Genomic DNA, 25,396 nt, shown 5'->3' on the forward strand with positions numbered 1-25,396 from the left:
GTACCTCGGGTTAAGAACTTAATTCGTTCTGGAGGTCCATTCTTAACCTGAAACTGTTCTTAACCTGAAGCACCACTTTAGCTAAATGGGGCCTCCTGCTGCCGCACCGCCTGAGCACGATTTCTGTTCTCATCCTGAAGCAAAGTTCTTAACCCGAGGTACTATTTCTGGGTTAGCAGAGTTTGTAACCTGAAGCGTATGTAACCCGAGGTACCACTGTACTTTAATACAGTGGTACCTTGGGTTACAGACGCTTCAGGTTACACACACTTCAGGTTACAGACTCCGCTAACCCAGAAATAGTACCTCCAGTTAAGAACTTTGCTTCAGGATGAGAACAGAAATCATGCAGCGGCAGCGGGAGGCCCCATTAGTTAAAGTGGTGTTTCAGGTTAAGAACAGTTTCAGGTTAAGAACGGACCTCCAGAATGAATTAAGTTCTTAACCCGAGGTACCACTGTACAGGAACTTATAAAAACTGTGAATGGCACAAGGCACCTTGAGGAAGAACCAGGTGCTGTTGCATTACAATTCCCATCACTTTTGACCATTGATCATGTTGGCTGGGACTAATGGGAGTTGGGAATCCAGCATCACCTGGGTGGAGGGCAGGTTTATTTTTTTTATTTGCAAAAATGTCTATATTGCCAGCCTTAAGAAAACAAACTATTTTGGCTGTGAATGCCATAAAATCAACAGTAAAATGGCATCCACAAAACTAGTACAAAATGCATAAGAAATGTGTTTTGTGTTCCCCATCCCTGGTCTGCAGATAAATTGATGAAAGGAGTGTCTATAAAGAATATACAGAGAATATTTCTCAGCCACAGCCAACTCTAATCCCTCTGCAATTGTGATTGATTGGTTAATTCGTTATTTAAAATATTCTCATCCTTGCCTTCCATTCAACATGGACCTACAGGATAGCTTACAACAAAGTTAAAAATACCAGACATAATAAAGCCATATAAAAACCAAGACATGAAAGTACTGCTGGCAGATAAAAGGAACGTGTTCCCACCAGACAATGCAGATAAGCAGCACCAGTATTTCACAGCCCTCCAGAAAAGTACCATCTTAATTTTACACTGGAAAGCCAGCAAGGTAAGTTTAGAAAAGAGCAGTGTTCTTTGGCTTGGAGCTCCCAGGTGTTGCTGGACTACAAATCCTATCATCCTCAGCCAATTTAGCTCAAGGATGATGGGAGTTGTAATCCAACAACATCTGGGGAGCCAATGTTGAAGAGCACTGGAGGAGAATGTTCCAAAAAGTTAGTACCTATGTGGGAAAGCCCTATTCTGCATTGCTACCTGCTACTCACTTCAGATCCATGCAGGGGGCTGCTGGAAATTGTCTAAACATTTTAGTTGACTTGACTGGAAGAAAGCTGTCCTTGAGACATTCCGGTTCCCAGGTCAGTTAGGGGTAAGAAGATAAGATAGTAAGAGAAGCCAGCTGGTTCAGGGTAATGGCCCATCTAGTCCAGCACTGTGTTCTCACAGAGGCCAACCAGATTCAACCTATGGAGGGTTGTGCCTTGGCTGCGCTTGATTTAGGACCTTAAAGTTTAAAAACAGCACTGAATTAGATCCTAGATGGTGGAAACCTGGTGGGATAGAGAAACAGGTTATAGAGAGCCAGTGTGGTGTAGTGGTTAGCTGGTGAACTGGGTTCGCGTCTCCGCTCTTCCACATGCAGCTGCTGGGTGACCTTGGGCCAGTCACACTTCTGGGAAGTCTCTCAGCCCCACTCACCTCACAGAGTGTTTGTTGTGGGGGAGGAAGGGAAAGGAGAATGTTAGCCGCTTTGAGACTCCTTCGGGTAGTGATAAAGCGGGATATCAAATCCAAACTCTTATTATTATTATTATTATTTCTGGATACAAACTGTACAGGAAGAACAGGAAAATGTTTGTTTATTTATTTATCTATTTATTTAGCAATCCCATCAATGATAGAAAGATATAAAAACAGTTCCAATACAGATGCAGAATGAGGATAATCTCAAAGGCATCAAAGAGGACATAGAGACCAACGAGCTAGAAAGGGACAGGCTCCTCCACAGAATTACTGTGGGTGGAAATACCGCAGAGTAATTTTAGCACTGGCAACATGCTATTTTTTGGCCACCTGACCAAAATGTCCAGGATGATCTTGAGAAAGAGAATGAAATCACAGAGGCATCCACAGGAGGAAATGTTATGGGTGACTTTGGTTACGCATAAAATGGGTAACTGCAAGTTTTTTTTCCTCTAGATGCCCTGAATGATTGTGTTCTACAACAGTTTCTCATCAATCTAACCAGAGGGGAGGCAACACTGAACTTAATCATAAACTGTGTCCAGAGCAAGGTGCAATATGTAAGCTAGGATGCATACTGCAAATTGGGAAAGGTACTGCTAGATTTGGGACGCGGGTAGTGCTGTGGGTTAAACCACAGAGCCTAGGACTTGCCGATCAGAAGGTCAGCGGGTCGAATCCCAGTGACTGGGTGAGCTCCCATTGCTCGGTCCCTGCTCCTGCCAACCTAGTGGTTCAAAAGCACATCAAAGTGCAAGTAGATAAATAGGAACCACTCTGGTGGGAAGGTAAATTGTGTTTCCATGCGCTGCTCTGGTTCGCCAGAAGCGGCTTAGTCGTACACCGGCTCCCTCAGCCAATAAAGCGAGATGAGCATCGCAACCCCAGAGTTGGCCACGACTGGACCTAATGGTCAGGGGTCCCTTTACCTTTACTGCTAGAGTCAGGTAAAGGTAAAGGACCCCTGGATGGTTAAGTCCAGACAAAGGCGACTATGGGGTTTTGGCGCTCATCTCACTTTCCATTCTGAGGGAGCCGGTATTTACTAAACAGTAGAAAAATCAAAACTATATACACTTAGAGAAATGAAAGGGAGGTGGAAAAGCAAGCTACTTACCGGTAAATACTGGGGGAGCTGTCCACATGTCATGGTTCTGAAATGTTTTCTATTCTAAAGTTAATGTGCAAGTTGTTAGACTTGCAGCATTTTCATTTGGCTCCCTCTAGTGGAAACTTCTACACTTCTCACAAGCACAGTCTTTGAATTGTCTGTTTAGCTTTGATTCTAGATCTTTTTTTTTTCAATTAATCTAAGAGCAGATGTCTCACAGAAGGGAAATATTAGATAGGATCTGTTCTATTTGAAGCAAAAGGAAGCTCTTCGTGGAATCTTTTTCGATTGTTTGTTGGTTTTGAGGGAACCAATGTGTGAAATGTCTGAGTGTTTCCTTCATTCAGAAATAGGTATTTAGAGCATTACTTAAAGGTGTATAGATATCGGGACCTGGGGACTGAAAGTTTCATTTCCTGGTTCTAGACCACAGTATTTGTACCCACATGTTTCTGCGTCAAGGAAAATTGAGAAGAAGCAAAGTTTCTGAAGGGCTTTGCAGGCAAAAGAGGGGGGTGGGAGATCAGTACCTGTTCTGTCCAGTCAAGAGCATCTTGGGCAGGAGGGTTGGAATTGCTCTATATGAGCAATTGGGCTGACCCAGTAAAGATGCTGTCCTTACCTGAAAATATTTTGCTACGTAGAAAGTCTAAAGAGCATCAACTCTCCACTTTGTCAAAACAAGGTTGAGATCATGGGCATCAGTATCCAAATCTACACTGGGAACACATGCCCTCCAGTGAAGGCCCCTGAAAATAATGGAATTGCAAGGTGGAGCGTAGGCGGCAGTGTTAGAAATTAGCCAGGTGCCAGGCGCATTTTGGACCTGGCTTTCAACCACTTGCGACCAAGTGAAGATGCCTTGGCACCAGGATAGCGCCTGCCTGACACCTCCACCATCTGGAAGTGCATGTCTGGGGATCCTTGGATCTAGACCATTTTCACACACTAATACCCATCCAATGGAATTCTATCACTTATATTTTATCTGCATAATCAAAATGAATTTCAGGAACCAAAATGCTTTTTCTGTGCAGCCTGAGCAGGAGAGGTCAATTACAGTCAGTCCACATTTCCTAACCAGTATGCTGTATTGAATTCTGGCTTGCAATGAATCAGGAATCCCTCTGTGTGTATTTATTGCATGTGTTACAAAGTCCTAGCAATGGGAAAGCAGCTGGCCATGCAATTCTTGGCTTCTGTTACTGCCACTCCCATAGTGACCATAATATGCCGTCCATTTGTTTGCATGCATTCATGAGATTGTTTACATAAATGGCATGCCCTTCCATTTGTGTGTGTGTGTAACATTTTAATATGCGGGTTCCCTGTTTAAGTCAATGGTAGCATAGCCCTGAAGACAAATGCTGTAAAATCCCACAGAAAACTGCATATTGTGCCATATTTGGGGTTCTGCTTGGGCAGAACTACAGTGGTACCTCGGGTTACATACGCTTCAGGTTACAGACACTTCAGGTTACAGACTCTGCTAACCCAGAAATAGTGCTTCAGGTTAAGAACTTTGCTTCAGAATGAGAACAGAAATTGTGCAGCAGCGGCACAGCGGCAACAGGAGGCCCCATTAGCTAAAGTGGTGCTTCAGGTTAAGAACAGTTTCAGGTTAAGTACGGACCTCCGGAACGAATTACCGTATTTTGTGCTCTATAAGACTCACTTTTCCTCTCCTGAAAAGTAAGGGGAAGTGTGTGTGCGTCTTACGGAGCGAATGCAGGCTGCGCAGCTATTCCAGAAGCCAGAACAGCAAGAGGGATCACTGCTTTCGCTGTGCAGCGATCCCTCTTGTTGTTCTGGCTTCTGAGATTCAGAATATTTTTTTCCTCCTCCAAAAACTAGGTGTGTCTTATGGTCTGGTGCATCTTATAGAGCAAAAAATATGGTAAGTACTTAACCCGAGGTACCACTGTAATTGAAAATGTCAAATTCTACCCACTGAAAACTTTGGCTTACAGGTGAAGTTTGCCTTAGGAAAGAACAGCCACTCTTCTCTCCATATATATTCGCTTCTTCACATGTGATAAATATAATGTGAAATACAACCTCTGGCCCATGAGCTGAATTGGATTTGCCAAGCCATTTTGCCCAAGCCATACCTACCCCCCCCCCCCGCCAATCACCTTGTGTCATATATGACACCAGGTATGGACAGGTAAAAAGGCAGCTGAGCTGAGCTAAAAGGAGCTTCTGAACTGCTGTCAATCAGCTGATCATCAGCACTTCGTAAGGCTCATGTGCTGTGCTTCTGCAAGCATTTGAAACACAAAGACCAGCCAATTGCTAGGCTTCTGACCCACCAATTATCAGCTGTTGGACAGGACTTCAAAACACAGCATAGAACTCTTAGTCCCTGGTATAGTCTGTTTAGATTTCCCAAACTTGGATCTCCAGCTGCTTCTGGACTACAATTCCCATCATCCACCGATCCTGCTAGCTAGGGATGATGGGACTTGTAGTCCAAAAACAGCTGGAGACCCACATTTGGGAACCCCTGGTATAGAGGCGGCTGAGCCAAGCCTCTCAAGGTTAAAGCTTTTTGGAAGCAAAAATACATGGATGTAAAATAAACAATTGCTTCAGAGGGATTAGGTGTTAAGGTGACATGCTCAGTGGAGAGATTGAGAAATGCAAAAAAAAGGGCTCTAAACGAAATGTGTTTATATTTTGGGAGAAGTTCATTACTCACACACGATTTTACATCGGTTCAATTTGGAGGTACTAGCGTCTTTGTCAGAAAGAAGAGTTTAGCATCACGGGTGCCTCTCCCTATTCAGCAAATGTGATGAATAAGACCTTCTATCTTGGAGAACAGTGTTCATTACTAGGAGCTGTCTGTCTGCATCATGATTAACTGAAAATTTTGAGCATTCAGTGTGTCTCAGCTTTAACTGAACGTTTTCTTCCTGCGGTGGGGAGGGAGCAGGGCTCAGTGCTCCCTGCCTATGACAGTTGGTCTTGCTAGGTTGTGTGAAGTCTACAGAATCTAGTATTGCTATTTTTATCACAGTTGCATTCCATCGTTCCTCCAAGGAGCTCATGACAGCATATGTGGTTCCCCTACCTCTACGTTTCATCCTAACAACAGCCCTGTGAGGTAGGTTGGGCTAAGAGACAGCGACTGGCCCAAGGTTCTCACCCCATGTGAGTTTCATGGCTGGGTGGCAATTTGAACCAATCTTCATTAGGCACCAGCCAACAACCTTTCTCTTTACCTAGGCTTTGTATGGCTGAGCTTTGGGGGTTTTTTGGTTGTTCTTCGTTGTTTTTGATGTTTTTTGGGTCAGTCTGTGAAAAAAGAAACGAAAAACTGTAGTAGAAGTAGTAGTTGACATGCTTTGAATGCAGAAGATCCCGGGTGCAATCTCAGGCACTTCCAGCTCAAGAACCAGGTACCAGTGATGCAAAAGAGCCTTTGCTTAAGATCTTAGAGAGCTGCAGTCAAAGAGAGAAGATAGGTTGGGTGCACATCTAGTCTGGCTGTCAGGGACTAGGCTGAGAAGGAATGGTGGAGACCACCTCCCCAGCCTGACCCTTCCAGAGAAGAGAGTTCAGAATCACAACAGGGGTTTGAGGGAGATCACAGCTCCAAGGCAGATGAGGGGGAAAGTTGAGAAATAATGGGAGGAGGAGGAAGAGGTAGCGCCAGGGGGGCAACAGCTGACAAACACAGTGTCTTTAGAAAGCATTCCAGACCCACCCTCCTCTCCCAGAACTCGGCGAGCCTTGAAAGTAGGAGAGCAAAAGGCTCAGACGCAAAGGGCCTTCAGCGCCACCCGTAGGGGAGAAGGTGACAAATGAGGAAGTGGGAGAAAAGGGGTTGGAGAGTCACTGGGAGCAACACCATTATTCCAAGAGGCTGCATTCCCAAGCCTCTCTCTGTGAATATTGAATAAAAAACAGATGGTAAGAACTTTTCCTTGTCTTATCCGTTCCTGGCAACCTGCCGTGGAGGTTGCTTCCTCTGCTACCTGACACTGGCCTGCCATGCGTTCCCATGGACCACCAGGGAAATGATAAGTGGAAACAGATTGTATCCTTGATTACAATTGCCTGGCGTCTCCTACCTCTGAATTAGGAAGAAGTTAGAGGTAGAGAGAGATCTGCTCTTTTCGGAGCTACTTTGGAGCAGAGGTGTGCTGGTCCAGTGGGTTACACCAGAGGTGAGGTCCAAGTCCGGTCCGTGGTCAAAGGTGCAATGTGGAGACAGTCCGTAGTAGCTGAAACTGGGTGCAGGGCAGGGAGTCAGGTGAAGTCAGGAACAGGATTGCAAGCAGGAAGCCAGGGCGGGCCAGGAGCTCAGGCAGGAACTAACAACCAACAATGTTGTTCCCGCAACTTGGGACTGGGGCTGGCTGGCTTTTATCTGCCCCAAGGCATAGGGTGGCCCCGATTCTCTGGTGACTCGCCTCTCCTGGCCTGGAAGCGAGCACTCCTCCTGCGGGAACTTCGTTCCCTCCGCCTCTCTGCCCTGAGCCTCTGCAGCTCAGGAGAGGCTGGAGGGTTCCCGGACCCAGAGGCAACCTCAGCTTCCCCTGACAGGGCTGAGAGTGGAGCACCTGCAGCCAATGGGTCCTCCATCACCTCAGGGGCCAGAGCAGACTCAGCTGATGCCTGCACCTGAGGATCCAGCACAGGTGAGGACCCTTCAGGCTCATGCCTCAGCCCCAGCTCAGCTGGTCCCGGAGGCGGGGAATCCTGTGCAGGCTGGGATTCCTCAGATTCAGTATCCGAGTCCGAATCCCAGGCCATCACAAGAGGCATCAAGTTTGCACCCAACATTGAGGGGGCCCATCACACATGCACGATGTGACACGCATCACTTGACATGCATTGGGAGGAGGCAAATGGCAGGAGGAGGCCGCTGCCATGAGGCCTGGCCCCTCAAGATTGTGGGGGGGGGGGGGGAATAGGACTTAGCCCCATCCCAACAGATTTAGGAGGGGCTGAAGACACCTCAGTCCTATAAAGTTGGCACCTATGCTTTGGAGTGTGGATATCGCTAACTGATCTATAAGTAAGTTTTATACTCCAATGTTTTATGAATTTTAAATGAACTGATAATTGCTGAAATATTCGTGTTATGCTGCAGTAATCTCATTTTTATTATTTAAAGTGATTTTTGTATGTAGACTGTTGGTTTCCTGTGACCCTCTTTGAGGTCCAAGGGATCTGTGGATAAAGCAGCACATAAATAAATTGGGCATGGCTATGACTCAGAAGACTTTCCCTCACTGTCATCATGGAAGGGGCTTGGCATTTCTCTAGAATGCCAGCCATCCTTCACCTCCATTAATATCACTCGAGATCTGAAGGCGATTTCCCCTCTTGTTGAAAATGCTATTTAAGTTTGCTGAGAAGGAGGAGGCTTCCGTAAGAAGTGTCAAAGTGTCAACGTGTCAAAGTGAAAATTGATTCCAGTGCCGAGAAAACATTTGGGTTCAAAGTCCAGTTCAGCCAAGAGCCGAATAATTGATGCTGATAATTTAATTGCTGCATTAAGCAATTGACTGCTGGATAAACCAATCTCGATGCAGAGACGGCCTGTTAGTCAATCTAACTCAACACTGTCTCTCCACCAGGGATGATGAAACGGTGGTCTTCTAGATGTTGTCGGACTCCAACTCTCATCAGCCCCAGCCAACATGGTCAATGGCCAGAGATGAGTGGAGCTACAATCCAAAAAGTCACGTCAAGTTCTTTTTCTTTACAGTCAATGACCAGTATCAAAATGAAAAACACCAATTATTATTTATTGAATTTATATACCGTCCTATAAATTTCAAAGCTCAAGGCAAAACAAAATAATATAAAATTACATGTACATGAAAGAGCAGTTCTGGGTGGTCATTCCAGGCTAAACATACCCAGTTCCTTCAACCGTTCCTCATAAGGCTTGGTTTCCAGGCACTTGATCATCTTTGTTGCCTTCCTCTGCACACCTTCCAGTTGTCAATATCCTTACTAAATTGTGGTGCCAAGAATAGGACACAGTCTTCCAGGTATGGTCTGACCAAGGCAGAATAGAGTAATACTATTACTTCCCTTGATCTGGAGATATACTTCTATTGCTATAACTAAAGATGCAAGGCATTGCATTCTATGTTGTCTTTTATATACAGCAATCAGAGAGAGGTGCTTGTCATTTGATTTTGATTTCCCCCCACCCTTAATTTTGCATCCTCCTTTCCCCCCAAACAGTGGTGGAAGGTGGTAAACACCATTACCACAAATATTCCTGCTTCTGCAGACTTTTCAGATCCTGGTTAAGATTTATTTCTTACTGGCCAACTTGGATGATTATATAGTCCATAAAATATTGAGCTTTTCTGTTGCAGCTGAAAACGAATGTGTGCATTCAATTGCTGAACTTTGCCAAGATGACCATCTATTCAGAGCTGACAGCTTATTGAACTGATTCTTTCGTTTCTTATTACAGCTTGACATCTTTAGATCCTTTCTGTGTTGGATGAAACGTGTGTTTTTTTGTTTGTTTTTTTAATGCCGAGATATGTTGTGATATGCCAAGCCTCTTGTTTTGCAACAGAACTGCTTTCAGCTAATAGATGTAAGTGACAAATTAATTGCTGGTGTAATTCAACTGATGCAGTTAATTGCTGAGGCAATGAGGAAGATATAACTGTTTGCTGTGCGTGCATTTGCTTTTATACAGCACTGGGGAGCGTATACAGGAATACACACACACACACTTTTTTTAAGATGTCGGACACTGAAATGTGTGCAGGCTGCTGGCTTGAAAGGTTGAGCCAAAAATGTATAGCATCATAGAAACGTAAACTGTAGAGATGGAAGTGACCTTGAGGGTTATATAGTACAATCTCCTGCAATGCATAAGGTTGGGGCACCAATCCTAGTGCATTTTCCACTCATTTGTGACACCCCCATTCAATGATGCTTATTGGTTGTTGTTGTTGTTTAGTCGTGTCCGACTCTTCATGACCCCATGGACCAGAGCACGCCAGGCACTCCTGTCTTCCACTGCCTCCTGCAGTTGGGTCAAACTCATGCTGGTAGCTTCGAGAACACTGTCCCACCATCTCATCCTCTATCGTCCCCTTCTCCTTGTGCCCTCAGTCTTTCCCAACATCAGGGTCTTTCCCAGGGAGTCTTCTCTTCTCATGAGGTGGCCAAAGTATTGGAGCCTCAGCTTCAGGATCTGTCCTTCCAGTGAGCACTCAGGGCTGATTTCCTTCAGAATGGAGAGGTTTGATCTTCTTGCAGTCCATGGGACTCTCAAGGGTCTCCTCCAGCACCATAATTCAAAAGCATCAATTCTTCAGCGATCAGCCTTCTTTATGGTCCATCTCTCACTTCCATACATCACTACTGGGAAAACCATGGCTTTAATTTGGTAGAAGCCAGCAATCTAACCAAAACTTCCTAGCCCATGATTTGCCAATATCCTGGAAGATGTTCATGCTACAGAGGTCTGTGCTACAGATCTTCCTACTGGGTGGAATATAAGTAATTATGCAACCTTTAGAAGACATCTGAAGACAGCCCTGTATAGGGAAGTTTTAAAATGTTTGATGCTTTATTCTACTTTTATATATGTGGGAAGCTGCCCAGAGCAGCTGGGGAAACCCAGTCAGATGGTGCGGGGTATAAATAATGAAATTATTGTTGTTATTATTCTCCCTGTTTTCATCGGAGAAATGTTTGAGGGTATGATGTAGGAGCAGAGCCTTTATTGAAACTGAGCTCTGGGATGGCCTTTCTATGAAGGTGAGGACTAGCTCCACCCCTAGGACCCACTTACAGGGTTCATAAGGCTGACCTGATAGCTATATTTTGGCTGCTGGACATGTTGCCTTTTTTTGCTGTGATCTTACTGTCTGTATTGTTTTGAGAACAGTCTTTTTTATATATTAAAAAAATGCATGTTTGTGGCACCCTTCCCCAAAGGAGCTCATGGTGGAATACATGGCTCTCTTGCCCCACTTTTGGTGGTACCTAAAAGCCATCATTTTAATTTCTCATAATGCCCTAGAACAGTGGTTCCAAAAGTGGGTGGAACTACAACCCGGGGGTGGCTGGATTACCTGGGGGGGGGTTGCTAAGAGGCATGGGGGTGCCATGGCAAATGACTATCAGACTTTGAAAAGCTGGCAACACTAGATCAAGTTCACCCATTTTGTTGAAATAAACTAAATAGTTTTAATTGAATTTTGAATAAATGTGCAAATAATTCTTACTGTTTTGACTTTTATTGTGTGGTTGTCTTCCGTAGTGGGCCATGCAAACTGCTATTCTGAATAATGTTTTTTAAAGTGGGGAGGAGGCACTACGGATGAATTTATAGAACTAAAGGGGTGTTGGTCTGAAAACGTTTGGGAACTCCTGCAGGCCCTCCAAGTGTCCTGATTTCCCAGGAACTGTTACAGAACTAATAATAATAATAATAATAATAATAATAATAATAATAATAATTTATTATTTATACCCTGCCCATCTGGCTGGGTTTCCCCAGCCACTCTGGGCGGCTTCCAACAAAGTATTAAAATACAGTGGTCTGTTAAACATTGAAAGCTTCCCTAAACAGGGCTGCCTTCAGATGTCTTCTAAAAGTCTGGCAGTTGTTCTTCTCTTTGACATCTGGTGGGAGGGCGTTCCACAGGGTGGGTGCCACTACCGAGAAGGCCCTCTGCCTGGTTCCCTGTAACTTGGCTTATCGCACTGCAGAAGCCGTCCCAGTTTATGATTTGATCCCAGACTTTCCTGCTTGTCCTTTTTGAAGGGTGTCCCTCTTTTCATCAGAGAAACGTTGGAGGGGATGCAATAGGATGTCCCTATTTACACCTGAGAAATGTTGGAGGGAATGCCCCTGCCCTAGAATAAACCACTACATTGGATACATTGCTGCTGCTGTTACCACCATAGATGCCAAGGGGCCGTTTATAGCTGGAGCCAGTCCTGGATTGACCAGACATAGGTGTCGGAAAACAACAAATACCCCCTTGGAAATACACACTGTAAGACAAACTGCGTGCAATTGGCAGACCTACTGTGGCAATTATTTTTTACTGGAAATCCCATTTTCATGGTTGAAAGCAAGACCCAAAACGAGATTGAAAATGGCCACATATTACGTTGGCAGGACATGGTCTGTTGTTTTTTGGCCCAGGGCCCAGATGGGAAGATGATGCGTTCCTGGAAATTGTTGGCTTACAGCATGCTAATGTTTTCAAACTTATAAATGGCTTCTAATGGACATGAATAGTTCCTAATGGCACAAAGGGTAGCCATTTATTTATGGTTTCTAAATCAAAATGGTTTTTGAGAGCCTGTGGTGTGCAGCCACGAAGGGTAGCAGTAGTCCAGGTCATGGATAAACAAATTCTGATCCAAAATAGCTGAAAGACGACCTCCTTCCCAATAGATCCTCTTGGGCATTCAGATTGGCAGAGAGGGAGCATCTTGGTAGTTCTACCACCATGACAAATTTGAATGGTGGCAGCCACTAAGCTGCAGAATTCCCTCCCCACTGAGTAGTTCTGGCCCCTTCATTATATAAAAGGTAAAGGTAAAGGTACCCCTGCCCATACGGGCCAGTCTTGACAGACTCTAGGGTTGTGCGCCCATCTCACTCAAGAGGCCGGGGGCCAGCGCTGTCCGGAGACACTTCCGGGTCACGTGGCCAGCGTGACAAGCTGCATCTGGCAAGCCAGAGCCGCACACGGAAACGCCATTTACCTTCCCGCTAGTAAGCGGTCCCTATTTATCTACTTGCACCCGGGGGTGCTTTCGAACTGCTAGGTTGGCAGGCGCTGGGACCGAACAACAGGAGTGCAGCCCACCGCAGGGATTCGAACTGCCGACCTTTCGATCGACAAGCCCTAGGCGCTGAGGCTTTTTTACTTCATTATATAGCTTTCATCATATGCTGAAGACATATTACCCTGGCCTTTGACACCTATGGTAGGGTTGCTATATTTCAAAATGAGAAAATCTGGACACAAAGTATTTGTTGAGCTTTTTTTAAGTTTTACCCAAGGTTGTTGAGCCAGACATTTCAGTGATTTCTGTTCGGACACTATTTCCGATGGTCGAATCCCATCTATGTCTGGGAAATTCTGGAGATAGGACAGGCCTATGGTATATTTTCTCCTTACTGTCATATTTTAACTTATTTTAAAATTGTTGAAACCTGCCCTGGTCATCCACCAGAGCAACCGTGGCCAATTCAGTCTCATAACCAGGCCTGAACCCAGATTGAAATGGATCGAGATAATCTGATGAAGAAAACTTGAAATTGTTAGAGCAGGACCCTATTGATGATCTTCCCTGCTTGAGACAGGCTGCTAGTTGTCATAAACCAATGGGTCCAGAGTGGGCTTTTTCAGGAGTGGTCAGATCTCTGCCTCTTTCAAGATGGCTGTGACCCCGTCCTCTTGCCAGGATACATTGATCACAATCTGGATCCACTCTAAAGAATCAATGGCCATTCGATTGTCTGGTTATCTCCCGCTTGGACTACTGCAATGCGCTCTACGTGGGGCTACCTTTGAAGGTGACCCGGAAACTACAACTAATCCAGAATGCGGCAGCTAGACTGGTGACTGAGAGCGGCCGCCAAGACCATATAACACCGGTCTTGAAAGACCTACATTGGCTCCCAGTACGTTTCCGAGCACAATTCAAAGTGCTGGTGCTGACCTTTAAAGCCCTAAACGGCCTCGGTCCAGTATATCTGAAGGAGCGTCTCCTCCCCCATCGTTCTGCCCGGACACTGAGGTCCAGCTCCGAGGGCCTTCTGGCGGTTCCCTCACTGCGAGAGGCCAAGTTACAGGGAACAAGGCAGAGGGCCTTCTCGGTAGTGGCGCCCGCCCTGTGGAACACCCTCCCATCAGATGTCAAAGCGATAAACATCTACCTGACATTCAGAAGACATCTGAAGGCAGCCCTGTTCAGGGAAGTTTTTAATATGTGACATTTTTGTGTATCTTTCATCTTTGTTGGAAGCCGCCCAGAGTGGCTGGGGAAACCCAGCCAGATGGGCGGGGTACAAATAATAAATTATTATTATTATTTATTATTATGTCTCAGTTGGACTCATAATCACTACTGGTGGCATTAGTTCTTCCAAGCAGGGGCAGACTTAGGTAATCTTTCAAAATATGGTGCCCTGTGTGAGGCCAAAATGTGGTGCCCCCAAGTGGATCTTCTCAATTATGGATCCTCTCAATTTTGTGCCCCCTTGGCTCAATGTCCGGGAGGAGGGGAACCACCCACACCAGCCAAAATCCATCACTGCTTCCAATGATCTGAGGGAAGGTCCATTGAAATGATCCTGTTCTATCCTCACAACTGCCCTATGGAATAGGTTGGATGGAAAGATTGTGGTTTGGCTAAAATCATCTAGTGAGCTTCATGGTTGGGAAAGGCTTTGAATGTACCTCCCTGAAATCCATGCCCCTAAATCTTCAACAAATGATCAAGGACCTTATTTTTTTCCAATGTCCTTTTGACAATCACTTTCTGCTCTGCCTCCCGATCTCAAAGTCTGGACACACTTGTCATACATGTCCTTATTTTCAGAAGATCACCTCTATTATAAGCAATGTCTTCCTTTTCCCCCCAGTGGCTTTTAATGGCAGGTGCCTTCTGCTTCATGTAATTACACTTGTATTTGCCTGGAATACTAAGCAGTTTCCAAATGAGGTTACCTCCCAAACAAAGGTAAATGGAATAAACTCCCTAGAGGTCAAGCTTGTCCTTGCAAACTCTGAAACTTGGAGACGAGGTTCTTAGATTGCGAAAGAAAAAGTTCCATTACCCAGGCCTGGCTCCAGGATGTTGTGGATAGTGGACAATGGGTTTTCATTCAGGAGCCTTAACTGCTAAGGGAAGAATCCTATACACAAGAAACAGATGTAAACCAATCTGGCGTTAAGATGGCAGAAAGTTACTCCACATCCAAACCCTGTTGAGGAGCAAGGCTAATGCTGGCTGAACAAGCCCGTCAGAAGCAAAAGAAGCCATTAAAATAGGGCGTGACTGACACTACCTTTTAAGGGACGCGGGTGGCGCTGTGGGTTCAACCACAGAGCCTAGGACTTTCCAATTAGAAGGTCAGCAGTTCAAATCCCCACGACGGGGTGAGCTCCTGTTGCTCGGTCCCTGCTCCTGCCAACCTAGCAGTTCGAAAGCACGTCAAAGTGCAAGTACATAAATAGGTACCACTCCGGCGGGAAGGTAAACAGCATTTCCGTGCTCTGCTCTGGTTTGCCAGAAGCTGCTTAGTCATGCTGGCCACATGACACGGAAGCTGTACGCCAGCTCCCTCGGCCAATAAAGCGAGATGAGTGCCGCAACCCCAGTCGGCCATGACTAGACCTAATGGTCAAGGGTCCCTTTACCTTTTAACACTACCTTTTTTTGCCAAGTCGCATGACCGAGCTGAACCAAGTTCAGATCCATCTTAAGTCACCCCAGCGTGGTCCTGCTCCACCACTCTCCTTTGGGGTGACTTAAACTGGACTTTGGGGGACTTACAGCATGTCTGTGCTCCAGCTGAGCTGAGTTGAACATGTTCTGTGGCCATATCTTTGTTTGGGTTGGGTTTGGGCACTTAATTCCAGCTGAACCAGGAACCAGCTGGCTGAGCAAGAGAGTTGCTGAATCCTAAACTGCTCATCCCAGAAGAGATTGCTCTAAGATTGCCCTCTACGTCTAGAAACGATGCTGAGGTTAGGTTGCAGAATTGGAAGAACTATGATGCTATCACAGGGAAAACCCTGTCTCTCATACCTGCTAATCAAATCAACTTTATAAGTAGGGTCTCTTAAGCTCATATTGTATGCTATACTAGACCCTCCAAGTGTCCCTATTTTCCAGGGACATCCCTGATTTAGAGATGCCATCCTGATTTCTGATTTGATTCTGGATTGTCACACTTTTTCTTAGGATGTCTCTGTTTTCATAGGAGAAATGTTGGAGGGTATGGAGTCACCCAACCTCTGAGTCATCTGAAGGCAGCCCTGTATATGGAAGGTTTTTTTTAATGTTTAGTGTTTTATTGTGTTTTTATATGTGTTGGAAGCCACCTAGCATGACTGGGGCAACTCAGGCACATAGGTGGGGTAGAAATAGTAAAATGATCATTATGTAATGGGACGTCCCTATTTTCATCAGAGAAATATTGGAGGGCATGTTATAATATATGTTGCATTCATATACTCTGATCCACAGTGAAATGTTAGGTAAAGGTAAAGGGTCCCCTGACCATTAGGTCCAGTCGTGGCCGACTCTGGGGTTGCGGCGCTCATCTCGCGTTATTAGCCGAGGGAGCCGCCGTACAGCTTCTGGGTCATGTGGCCAGCATGACTAAGCCACTTCTGGCTAACCAGAGCAGTGCACGGAAACGCTGTTTACCTTCCCACCGGAGCGGTACCTATTTATCTACTTGCACTTTGACATGCTTTCGAACTGCTAGGTGGGCAGGAGCAGGGCCCGAGCAACGGGAGCTCACCCCATTGCGGGGATTCGAACCGCCAACCTTCTGATCAGCAAGTCCTAGGCTCTGTGGTTTAACTCACAGCGCCACCCGCATCCCACAGTGAAATGTTGCTGAGTCCTAAATTTAAATATGGGATCGAATGATTTGTCAATGCTGATTTCTCTCTTCAGTTCCCCACATTTGTGCAGCAATTTGCATTTTTTAAAAAAGAAATCCTTATGAAAATGTGTTAGCACTTTAGTGTGACTTTCCAAATAAACACATTTTTGCACGCACCTTTGACTAAGGCACATGCTTTTGACAGCAATTTCCCCCATCATAATGCATTTCTGCATGTTATTCTCACTAACATATTCATTTTTATGCACAATTCCCCAAGGCATTTTTGTAAATCTTGTTCAGTTGGAAAACTGCATTGCACAATTTGGATAAGTGGGAATTTTGAAGGATAGCTGCTTTTCAGTTCTTATATAGTTTTGGAATGTGTGAATTAAGTAGATTTGCCCTTCGATGCAAACAAAATCAAATTTCTCCCCATCCTGATTTTGCACTTTGTGTTTTGGCGATGATCCATTGCGGGAAACTGCTTGACCAGAGAGTTGACCAGTGGCACTAATAGGTAACATTTTCAGCTTGCTTGCCTGCATTTCTCAATGGCCTTTTCTAGTTGTCACTTTGTCTCTGATGTACCATAATCTGCTGCAAGTTCTGGTGTGCCGCAGTGAGTCACAGATACCCAAGCCAAAATGGAGGGCTGGTGTGCTAAATTATATGTTTGCAATCACCTATGAACATTTTTGTTCTGACATTTAATTGTGTGTGGAGGGGAGGGGAATAGCTGTCGTCTTCTTAATGCAATATGGATTCTCCTCCGCCCGTGTGATTGTGAAAAATAAACAGCCTAACACATTTCTGCGTTGAGATGAGACACTTTTATATATATGCAGATGACATTATTCTGGTGAAGGGGGAGAGAGTGATTTTGTTTTTCTACGCTCTCAATGAAACATCACACCCTTTAAGCTGCTTTTTATGTTTCCAGAAATAGCATAAAGGCTATTTCGGAGGGAAAGGGATGTCAAAGTTTGCCTTTGTTCTATTGTAATTGCCTGATACTGCCTCTTATTTGATGAGCATCTTCTCTGCTGAAAATTACATCCGATGTTTTGAGCCAAGGTCAGGCTTTTGTCCTTGAATGTCATATGGACCAGTATGAAGGAGTGATTGACATGCTGGGCTTGAACTGGGGAGAACTAAGTTCAAATCCCCACTCAACTATGAAACTCACTGAAGGATCTTGGACCACTCACTAGATCCCCCCAAATGTAAAGGGTGTTAATTGGTTAACTGATTAATTAATTTTTATTTCCCAGCTGGCTAAAAAGAGCCTAAACAGGGACTCAGGTGGCGCTGTGGGTTAAACCACTGAGCCTAGGACTTGCCGATCAGAAGGTCGGCGGTTCAAATCCCCGCGATGGGGTGAGCTCCTGTTGCTCAGTCCCTGCTCCTGCCCACCTAGCAGTTCAAAAGCACGTCAAAGTGCAAGTAGATAAATAGGTACCGCTCTGGCGGGAAGGTAAACGGCGTTTCCATGTGCTGCTCCGGTTCGCCAGAAGTGGCTTAGTCATGCTGGCCACATGACCTGGAAGCTGTACACTGGCTCCCTCGGCCAATAAAGCCAGATGAGCGCCGCAACCCCAGAGTCGGTCACGACTGGACCTAATGGTCAGGGGTCCCTTTACCTTTAAACAGAGTCTTTATCATGAGTGTCCACTTGTTCGGGTTTCAGTCTTATTTTAAGTGCCTTTGTGAGTTCAGCTGCTTTTAATTATTTTATAGGCGAATCACCTTGAGGTGGGAAGAACATTTTCCTGCATCTGGTCTGCAGGGACCTCACGTGTTCCCCAAGAATTCTCAAAGATTATAGACAGCGGCTGTGAGATTACATCTGAAGTCTCCTATAGTACCCTTGGGAGCAGCAAATCAGGGCCTGGGGATTTGAATTCATTTAAAGTAGCTAGGTGCTCCCTTACCACCTATTTTTCTATCTTGGGCTGCAATTTCCTTATTGCAGCGATGTCCAACCGGTTGATCGCGTTTGACAGGTAGATTCCCTGGATGATTGCTGTTGATTGCTGTAGATCGCAGGACCCTTATCGATCATGGAGTTAAAAGCAATGTAAAATGAATGTTTCTGCCCCCCCCTCCACGCTGTCCCAACGCAGCAGTGTCAAAAGGGTGGTCTTTGTTTTCGTTTTTTTTAAAAAATGCTTTTTTATTGAATTTTCTTTAACATAGACAAAACAAAACAAATACAATAAAATTCCACAATCATATATCACTTATTTTCTCAATGCTCTGCTGAGCACAGACTTCCCTCCCTCCCTTCAGCAGGTTTTCGTATTACACTTTCCTTTTCACAGATTCTAGATAGCATCCTATTCACATCATAAGATTTATTTTAATCCTGCTACTCCACAAATTTACTCCAATATCTTCTGAACTTTGTTTCCTCCTGGTTACAGATCCTGTAGGTCAGTTTTTCTAATTCCTCATACTCTACCATTTTTGCCTGCCACTCCTCCAATGTTGGTAATTCCTGTGTTTTCCATTTTTGGGCTACCAATATTCTGGAGGCAGTCGTAGCATACATGAATAATCTCGGGTCTGCTTTTCCTATTTCTTCACCTATCAAGCCTAGCAGGAAAGCTTCCAGTTATTTGGGGAAAGTATATTTAAACAGCTTTTCCAATTCATTGTAAATCATATCCCCAAAAATTTTCATTTTCTCACATGTTCACCACATGTGAAAGAACTCTCCATCCTTCACCTTACATTTCTAACATACTTTGCTACTCATTCTGTACATTTTTGCTACATTAGCGTTGTTAGTTAATGGTTGGCCTTTCCCCCCTAAAAAAAGCTTAACAACTCTGGTTTGTGATTCAAGGACCGCCCCCCGCCCCCCGCTTGGGAAAAGAAAGACACAAGGACACAGTATATAAGGTTAATAGGCTAGAGAAGGCCACAACTTTATTGATTACAGCATGTGAGAGGTATTGACTTAGGCATTGGATAAAACAACACAGCGTGACTCCCCCCCTCAGGGAGGGGTGAGTGTAACAAGGGTTAACCACCAGTAGGGGGAGCCTGTTGATGCAAATACAACTGTAAGCTCTCCCCTGATGTCACCGGGGGTCGTGCCATGGCCCTAGCCACCAGCAAGGACATTGGACAGGATCAATGACCGCCAGATTCCTTTAACGGAATACCCATAAAGTGAAGGGGTAGGTGATGGCCGCACCCTGCCCTTCCATACACCAGCAACATATTCCAATGCCTAACCCCCAATACCTGAAAGTTGTGATGATTTGCTACGAGGTAGGCAATAAACCAAGTAAAGGTAAAGGTACCCCTGCCCGTACGGGCCAGTCGTGTCCGACTCTAGGGTTGTGCGCCCATCTCACTTAAGAGGCCGGGGGCCAGCGCTGTCCGGAGACACTTCCGGGTCACGTGGCCAGCGTGACGAAGCTGCTCTGGCGAGCCAGCACCAGCGCAGCACACGGAAACGCCGTTTACCTTCCCGCTATAAAGCGGTACCTATTTATCTACTTGCACCTAAGGGTGCTTTCGAACTGCTAGGTGGGCAGGAGCTGGGACCGAAAGACGGGAGCTCACCCCGCCGCGGGGATTCGAACCGCCGACCATGCGATCGGCAAGCCCTAGGCACTGAGGTTTTACCCACAGCGCCACCCGCGCCCCACTGATAAACCAAGTGGCCGGTGCCAATTTGCCAATTGGGTAAAAACTCCTACCAGGCCCCTTGGGCAACCAAAGTGACCAACCACAGGTCCATAGCAAGGTCAAGCACGAAGGAAGGGTGGGTGGGTGACCCGTTGAAACCCGGCAGCACAATGAGGGGAAAGAGCTGCCGCGGCCGCATTTGAGCAGCTAAACCCCGCCCCTGAGCTTCCCTACAATTGGAAGACTGACTGGGGAGCATGGCGCGGCAGCAATGACAGCAAGCAGGGGCCGGAACGCCCTCTGCGAAGTGCGGGAATGGCTCCAGATCGCAACCCCTCCCCTCCGGGAGGAGGAGAGGCTTTCCCCCCAAGAAGCTCAACAACTCCTCAATGACAATGGGTAGATCACTGCCAGTATTTTTATACTGGGAGTAGATCACAGTCTCTTGGGAGTTGGACGTGCCCGCCTTATTGCATCAATTCTTTAGATGCTTTCCACTTTTCTTTCCTGTTGGAATTGTCTGCATTTTGTACCTTCGATATTTCACCTTTAAGAAACTCCCATCCATCTTTGAAATACTCTTTCTCTTTGAGTATTTCAAAAAGTTCTTATTTCCTACAAATGAGAACTTTCAGGTTCTGCAACTAAGCAGGCATGTTTCCATCACAGCCCTATGGAATCAATTTGCTAGTGAGTGAATAATGAACTAACCATTATCTGAGCTGTTAAAGAATTAGCACAAATGAATTATTTTTGCTCTCCCCGCTCCCTGCAAATCTGCGCAAAAGAAAATGTGCATGTTCGACTTATTAAAGCAAACAAGCTGATATTTTTAGCTTAATAGCTAATGATGATTCAAAATTGTTATTCAAGCCTAATTAACTAATAATTTCCATGGCAACCAATGCTTTGGGCAACACATATTGAATATGCTGTATGGAGGAATATCACAACTTCATATTCTCTATGGTTTGGACTAAATGCTGCTGCTAAAAAAATGCTGTATTGTCATTGGCCAAAGAGGATCAGTGCAAGTGATTAGAGTTAGTTTTTTCCAACTCTAATCCAGCCAGGATTAGGCTGTCAGAAACAGTGTCTGGGTGAAAATCACTGAAATGTCCAGGAAAATCCGGACGTATATCACCCAAGTCGGAAGTGTTGGTCTTGGCAAATTTCATTAAAAAATAGCCCCCAAACTTCTCTCTCTTCTTAGATTTTGCAAAGAAAGCTCAACAACCTTTGTGTCTGGATTTTCACTTTTTGAAATATGTCAACCCTATGTAAGATAAATCTTCAGATTATTACCGAATGTAATCAGTTCCTGGTTCTTTTCTTCTCTTTAATGGAGCTGCTTCAGGACAGGTATATCACCTTACATCTCCCCCTCTCCTGTTGTGTCTGATCCAAGTAATTGCATATTTTGATTTGAATTATGTATGGCAGATATATTTCTCATTCGCATGCCAATTTTAATATTACAGCCTTCAGCAAATTTCATTAATGCACATTGAAACCGGTGGCATTTATTTCAATATATTTTGTTGGATCCAGACTTAGAGCAGACACATTGAAACCCATGGGGTTTGGGACTTATTTACCTGTTGTATTCTTTATCCTGCTTTTCCGACATTTCTAAATGCAACTCTCATCAGGAAAGAGAAACAGATTTGTTAAATGCAATGGATCTACCTTGTATACCACTGGTGACCAACCTCGAGACGTTCACTCTCCAGTCTTGCAGTGGTTCACAAGATAAAAACATGAGATAAAAGCGCTGTGGGTTAAACCACAGAGCCTAGGACTTGCCGATCAGAAGGTCGGCGGTTTGAATCCCTGAGACGGGTGAGCTCCCGTTGCTCAGTCCCTGCTCCTGCCAACCTAGCAGGTCGAAAGCACGTCAAAGTGCAAGTAGATAAATAGGTACTGCTCCGGCGGGAAGGTAAACGGTGTTTCCGTGCGCTGCTCTGGTTCGCCAGAAGCGGCTTAGTCATGCTGGTCACATGACCCGGAAGCTGTACGCTGGTTCCCTCAGCCAATAAAGCTGGATGAGCGCCTCAACCCCAGAGTCAGCCACGACTGGACCTAATGGTCAGGGGTCCCTTTACCTTTAAACAGAAACAGCTCTTGCATCTTAAGATCAGCCCTGCTGGTTTTTTCACTGTAAATAGATAAATTTATTGTCATTGTCCGTATATACACAGTATACACAACAACGAAAATCAAACACCCACCCAAAGACCGGGTTCACATACACATTTGCACATATCTCCAACACTCTCATCCTATTCAGACATAATCTATAAAAACATAAAATAATCCAGAATATAACATAACCTATTAAAGGCATAACATAACCTAAAACCTATCTCATTCCTTCCTGCTCCCTGCTTGCTATTTCTTGTAACTGGCCCTGAGATCATTATTTAGTGCAATCAGAGCTCTTGGATAGAAACTATTCAGAAGGCGTGTGGTTCGTGTTTTCATTGTCCTATATCTTCTGCCCGAAGGCAACAGTTCAAAGAAGTTGTGAGCAGGATGGGTGGGATCTCTCAGGATATTGTGTGACTTCTTCAAAGTGCGAGACGTGAAGATCTCATCCAGGGTTGGTAGTTGGAGCCCAATAACATTCTGGGCAATTTTAATTATTCTCTGTAAAGCTTTTTTATCCGTTTCAGAGCTGCTCCCATACCACGATAATATACTATAGGTTAAGACACTCTCGATGGTACTGTGATAATAGGACAGAAGTAGGTGCTGAGATAGATTCAGTCCCCTGAGCATTCTCAGGAAATACAACCTCCCCTGCACCTTCCTCACAACCATATTAATATTTGCAGTCCATGAGAGGTCCTCAGAGATATAAATGCCCATGTATTTAAAACTACCAACCCTCTCCACCTCCTCGCCATTTATGTGCAATGGTAAAAATACACTTTTCTTTCTCCTAAAGTCAATTATGAGTTCTTTGGTTTTTTTGGTGTTAAGCATAAGATTGTTTTCTTTACACCATTGAATTAACCCCTGTACTTCTTTCCTATAAGCAGTCTCATCGTTCTCACTAATGAGCCCCACCACTGTTGTATCATCCGCAAATTTGATGATTGTGTTGGACTTATACAGTGGGGTGCAATCAAATGTGTACAGGGAATAGAGAAAGGGACTTAGCACACATCCCTGAGGGGCTCCTGTGCTTAATACTAGAGTAGAAGAATAGTAAGGTCCCATTCTCACTGTCTGCGGCCTATCAGTCAGGAAATTCCTTACCCACAGACAGATCTTCTGATGTATACCCAAATTGGTCATTTTAAGAAATAACCTGTCTGGCAGAATTGTATTGAAGGCAGAACTGTAGTCCACAAACAACAGCCTTGCGTAGGTTCCCTGTCGTTCTAGATGACTCAGTACAGTATGGACAGCGATGGAAATAGCATCATCAGTAGATCTGTTTCTTCTGTATGCAAACTGGAACGGGTCTAGAGTGGATGGAAGACCAGCCTTAATATGATCTAGCACCAATCTCTCAAAACATTTCATAACGACAGATGTTAGGGCTATTGGTCTATAGTCATTGAGAGATACCACCACTGACTGCTTGGGGACTGGCACTATAATCGATGTCTTCAGGCAGGTAGGGACAGAACCCTTCAACAGGGATAGGTTAAAAATGTCCGTAAATACACCAGCTAATTCTGCAGCGCAGTCCCTAATAACCCGTCCCATGATTCCATCCGGTCCAGCTGCCTTCCTAATGTTAATGCTCCGAAAGGCACGTTGTACGTCACAGGTCTGTAATAAAAATGGTTGTCTATCAGTAGTAGTTTCTGATGATGTGCTGGTAGCCAATGCTGTAGTGACGGTAGTTCCAGTTCCTTCCTCAAAGCGACTAAAAAATTGATTCAGTTGATCAGCCAGGTGCGCACTGCTGCTAGCCAGTTCGTTTTTAATATTTTGCCCTGTAATTTGTCGCAGGCCTTGCCATACTCGACGAGGGTCGGAGCTCTCAAAATGTTTTTCGATCCTCTGGCAGTACATAGCTTTGGCGTTCCTAATGCCCTTTTTAAATTTGGCTCTGGCTTCTCTATACTGTTGCGCATCACCAGAGTGAAAAGCAGCATTTCTTGCCTTTAACAGAAGATACACATCCCTGTTTAGCCAGGGCTTGTTGTTAGGGAACACCCGTATTTGTTTGGTGGTAGTGACAACATCAATGCAGCTTTTAACGTAGAACAGTACTGTTGAAGCGTATGTGTCCACATTATTCTCCACAAAAAGCGACCACTCGGTGCTCCGAAAGCAATCTTGAAGTTGCTCAGATGCACCTACTGGCCACACTCGTATCTCTCTAGTTGATGGTCTAATTCTGCGTACGAGAGGTCTATATGATGGTATCATAAGTAAAGATATGTGGTCTGACTGCCCCAAATTGGGCAAGGGCTTGGTCTTGTATCTATGCATGATGTTACTATATACTCGGTCCAGGGTATTTCCCCCCCTAGTGGGACAATCAACATACTGGTGGAACTTAGGGAGCACAGTCCTTAAATCGGCTCGATTAAAATCACCAGCAACCACAAATGCTCCATCCGGGTGGGCCCGCTGCTGTCTGCTAATAGCAGGTGACCCATAGCTGTAGTAGTGTTTGCATCGGGAGGTATATACACCGCTGTTATTATAACAACATTAAACTCACGTGGCAAATAAAAAGGGCGGCACTTCACCACTAGGTACTCCAAGTCAGGAGAGCAATGCGTGTCCATTTGTTTAATGTCCGAGCTCCAGTTGTTATTTATATAAACGCAAATTCCTCCTCCTCTGCTCTTCCCGGATTCGGCGGTTCTATCCGCTCTAATTACTGAGCGTCCTTCTAGCTGCAGGAGTCCCTGTGGAAAGGAGGGATCCAGCCACGTCTCTAGAAGGACCATAACACAGCAGTCCCGGATACTTTTCTGCCGAGAGGTAATAAGTTCCAACTCCTCTACCTTGTTGGGTAAGGATCTCACATTTGATACAAGGAGACTTGGCAATGCAGGCTTGTGGGGATTTTTACCTAGCCTCGCTCGTAGTCCAGCCCTGCAACCCCTCTTCTGCTTGCGCCCTCTCCTTTTTCTTTTCTTTCTGGCAAGGAGAGCAAGGGGAGTATCCCAAGAATGTGCAAGATATGGAGGCTCTCTGATAAGCTCAGCTGGAATGTTATAGGTTGAGACCTCCTGGCTGCAACCTTCTCCTCTGCCGATACTTAAGAGCTCTTGA

At 45.1% G+C, this 25,396-nt stretch overlaps 1 protein-coding gene across 2 annotated transcripts in view; it reads left to right on the plus strand.

Moving 5' to 3' along the window:
* Positions 1 to 25,396, plus strand: part of ADCY8 (adenylate cyclase 8) — a 150,809-nt gene that overhangs the window by 13,975 nt on the left and 111,438 nt on the right. The window lies entirely within an intron of this gene.

This window comes from Podarcis muralis, chromosome 8 (genome assembly GCF_964188315.1).
Source record: "Podarcis muralis chromosome 8, rPodMur119.hap1.1, whole genome shotgun sequence".
NCBI classification, from domain to species: Eukaryota; Metazoa; Chordata; class Lepidosauria; order Squamata; family Lacertidae; genus Podarcis; species Podarcis muralis.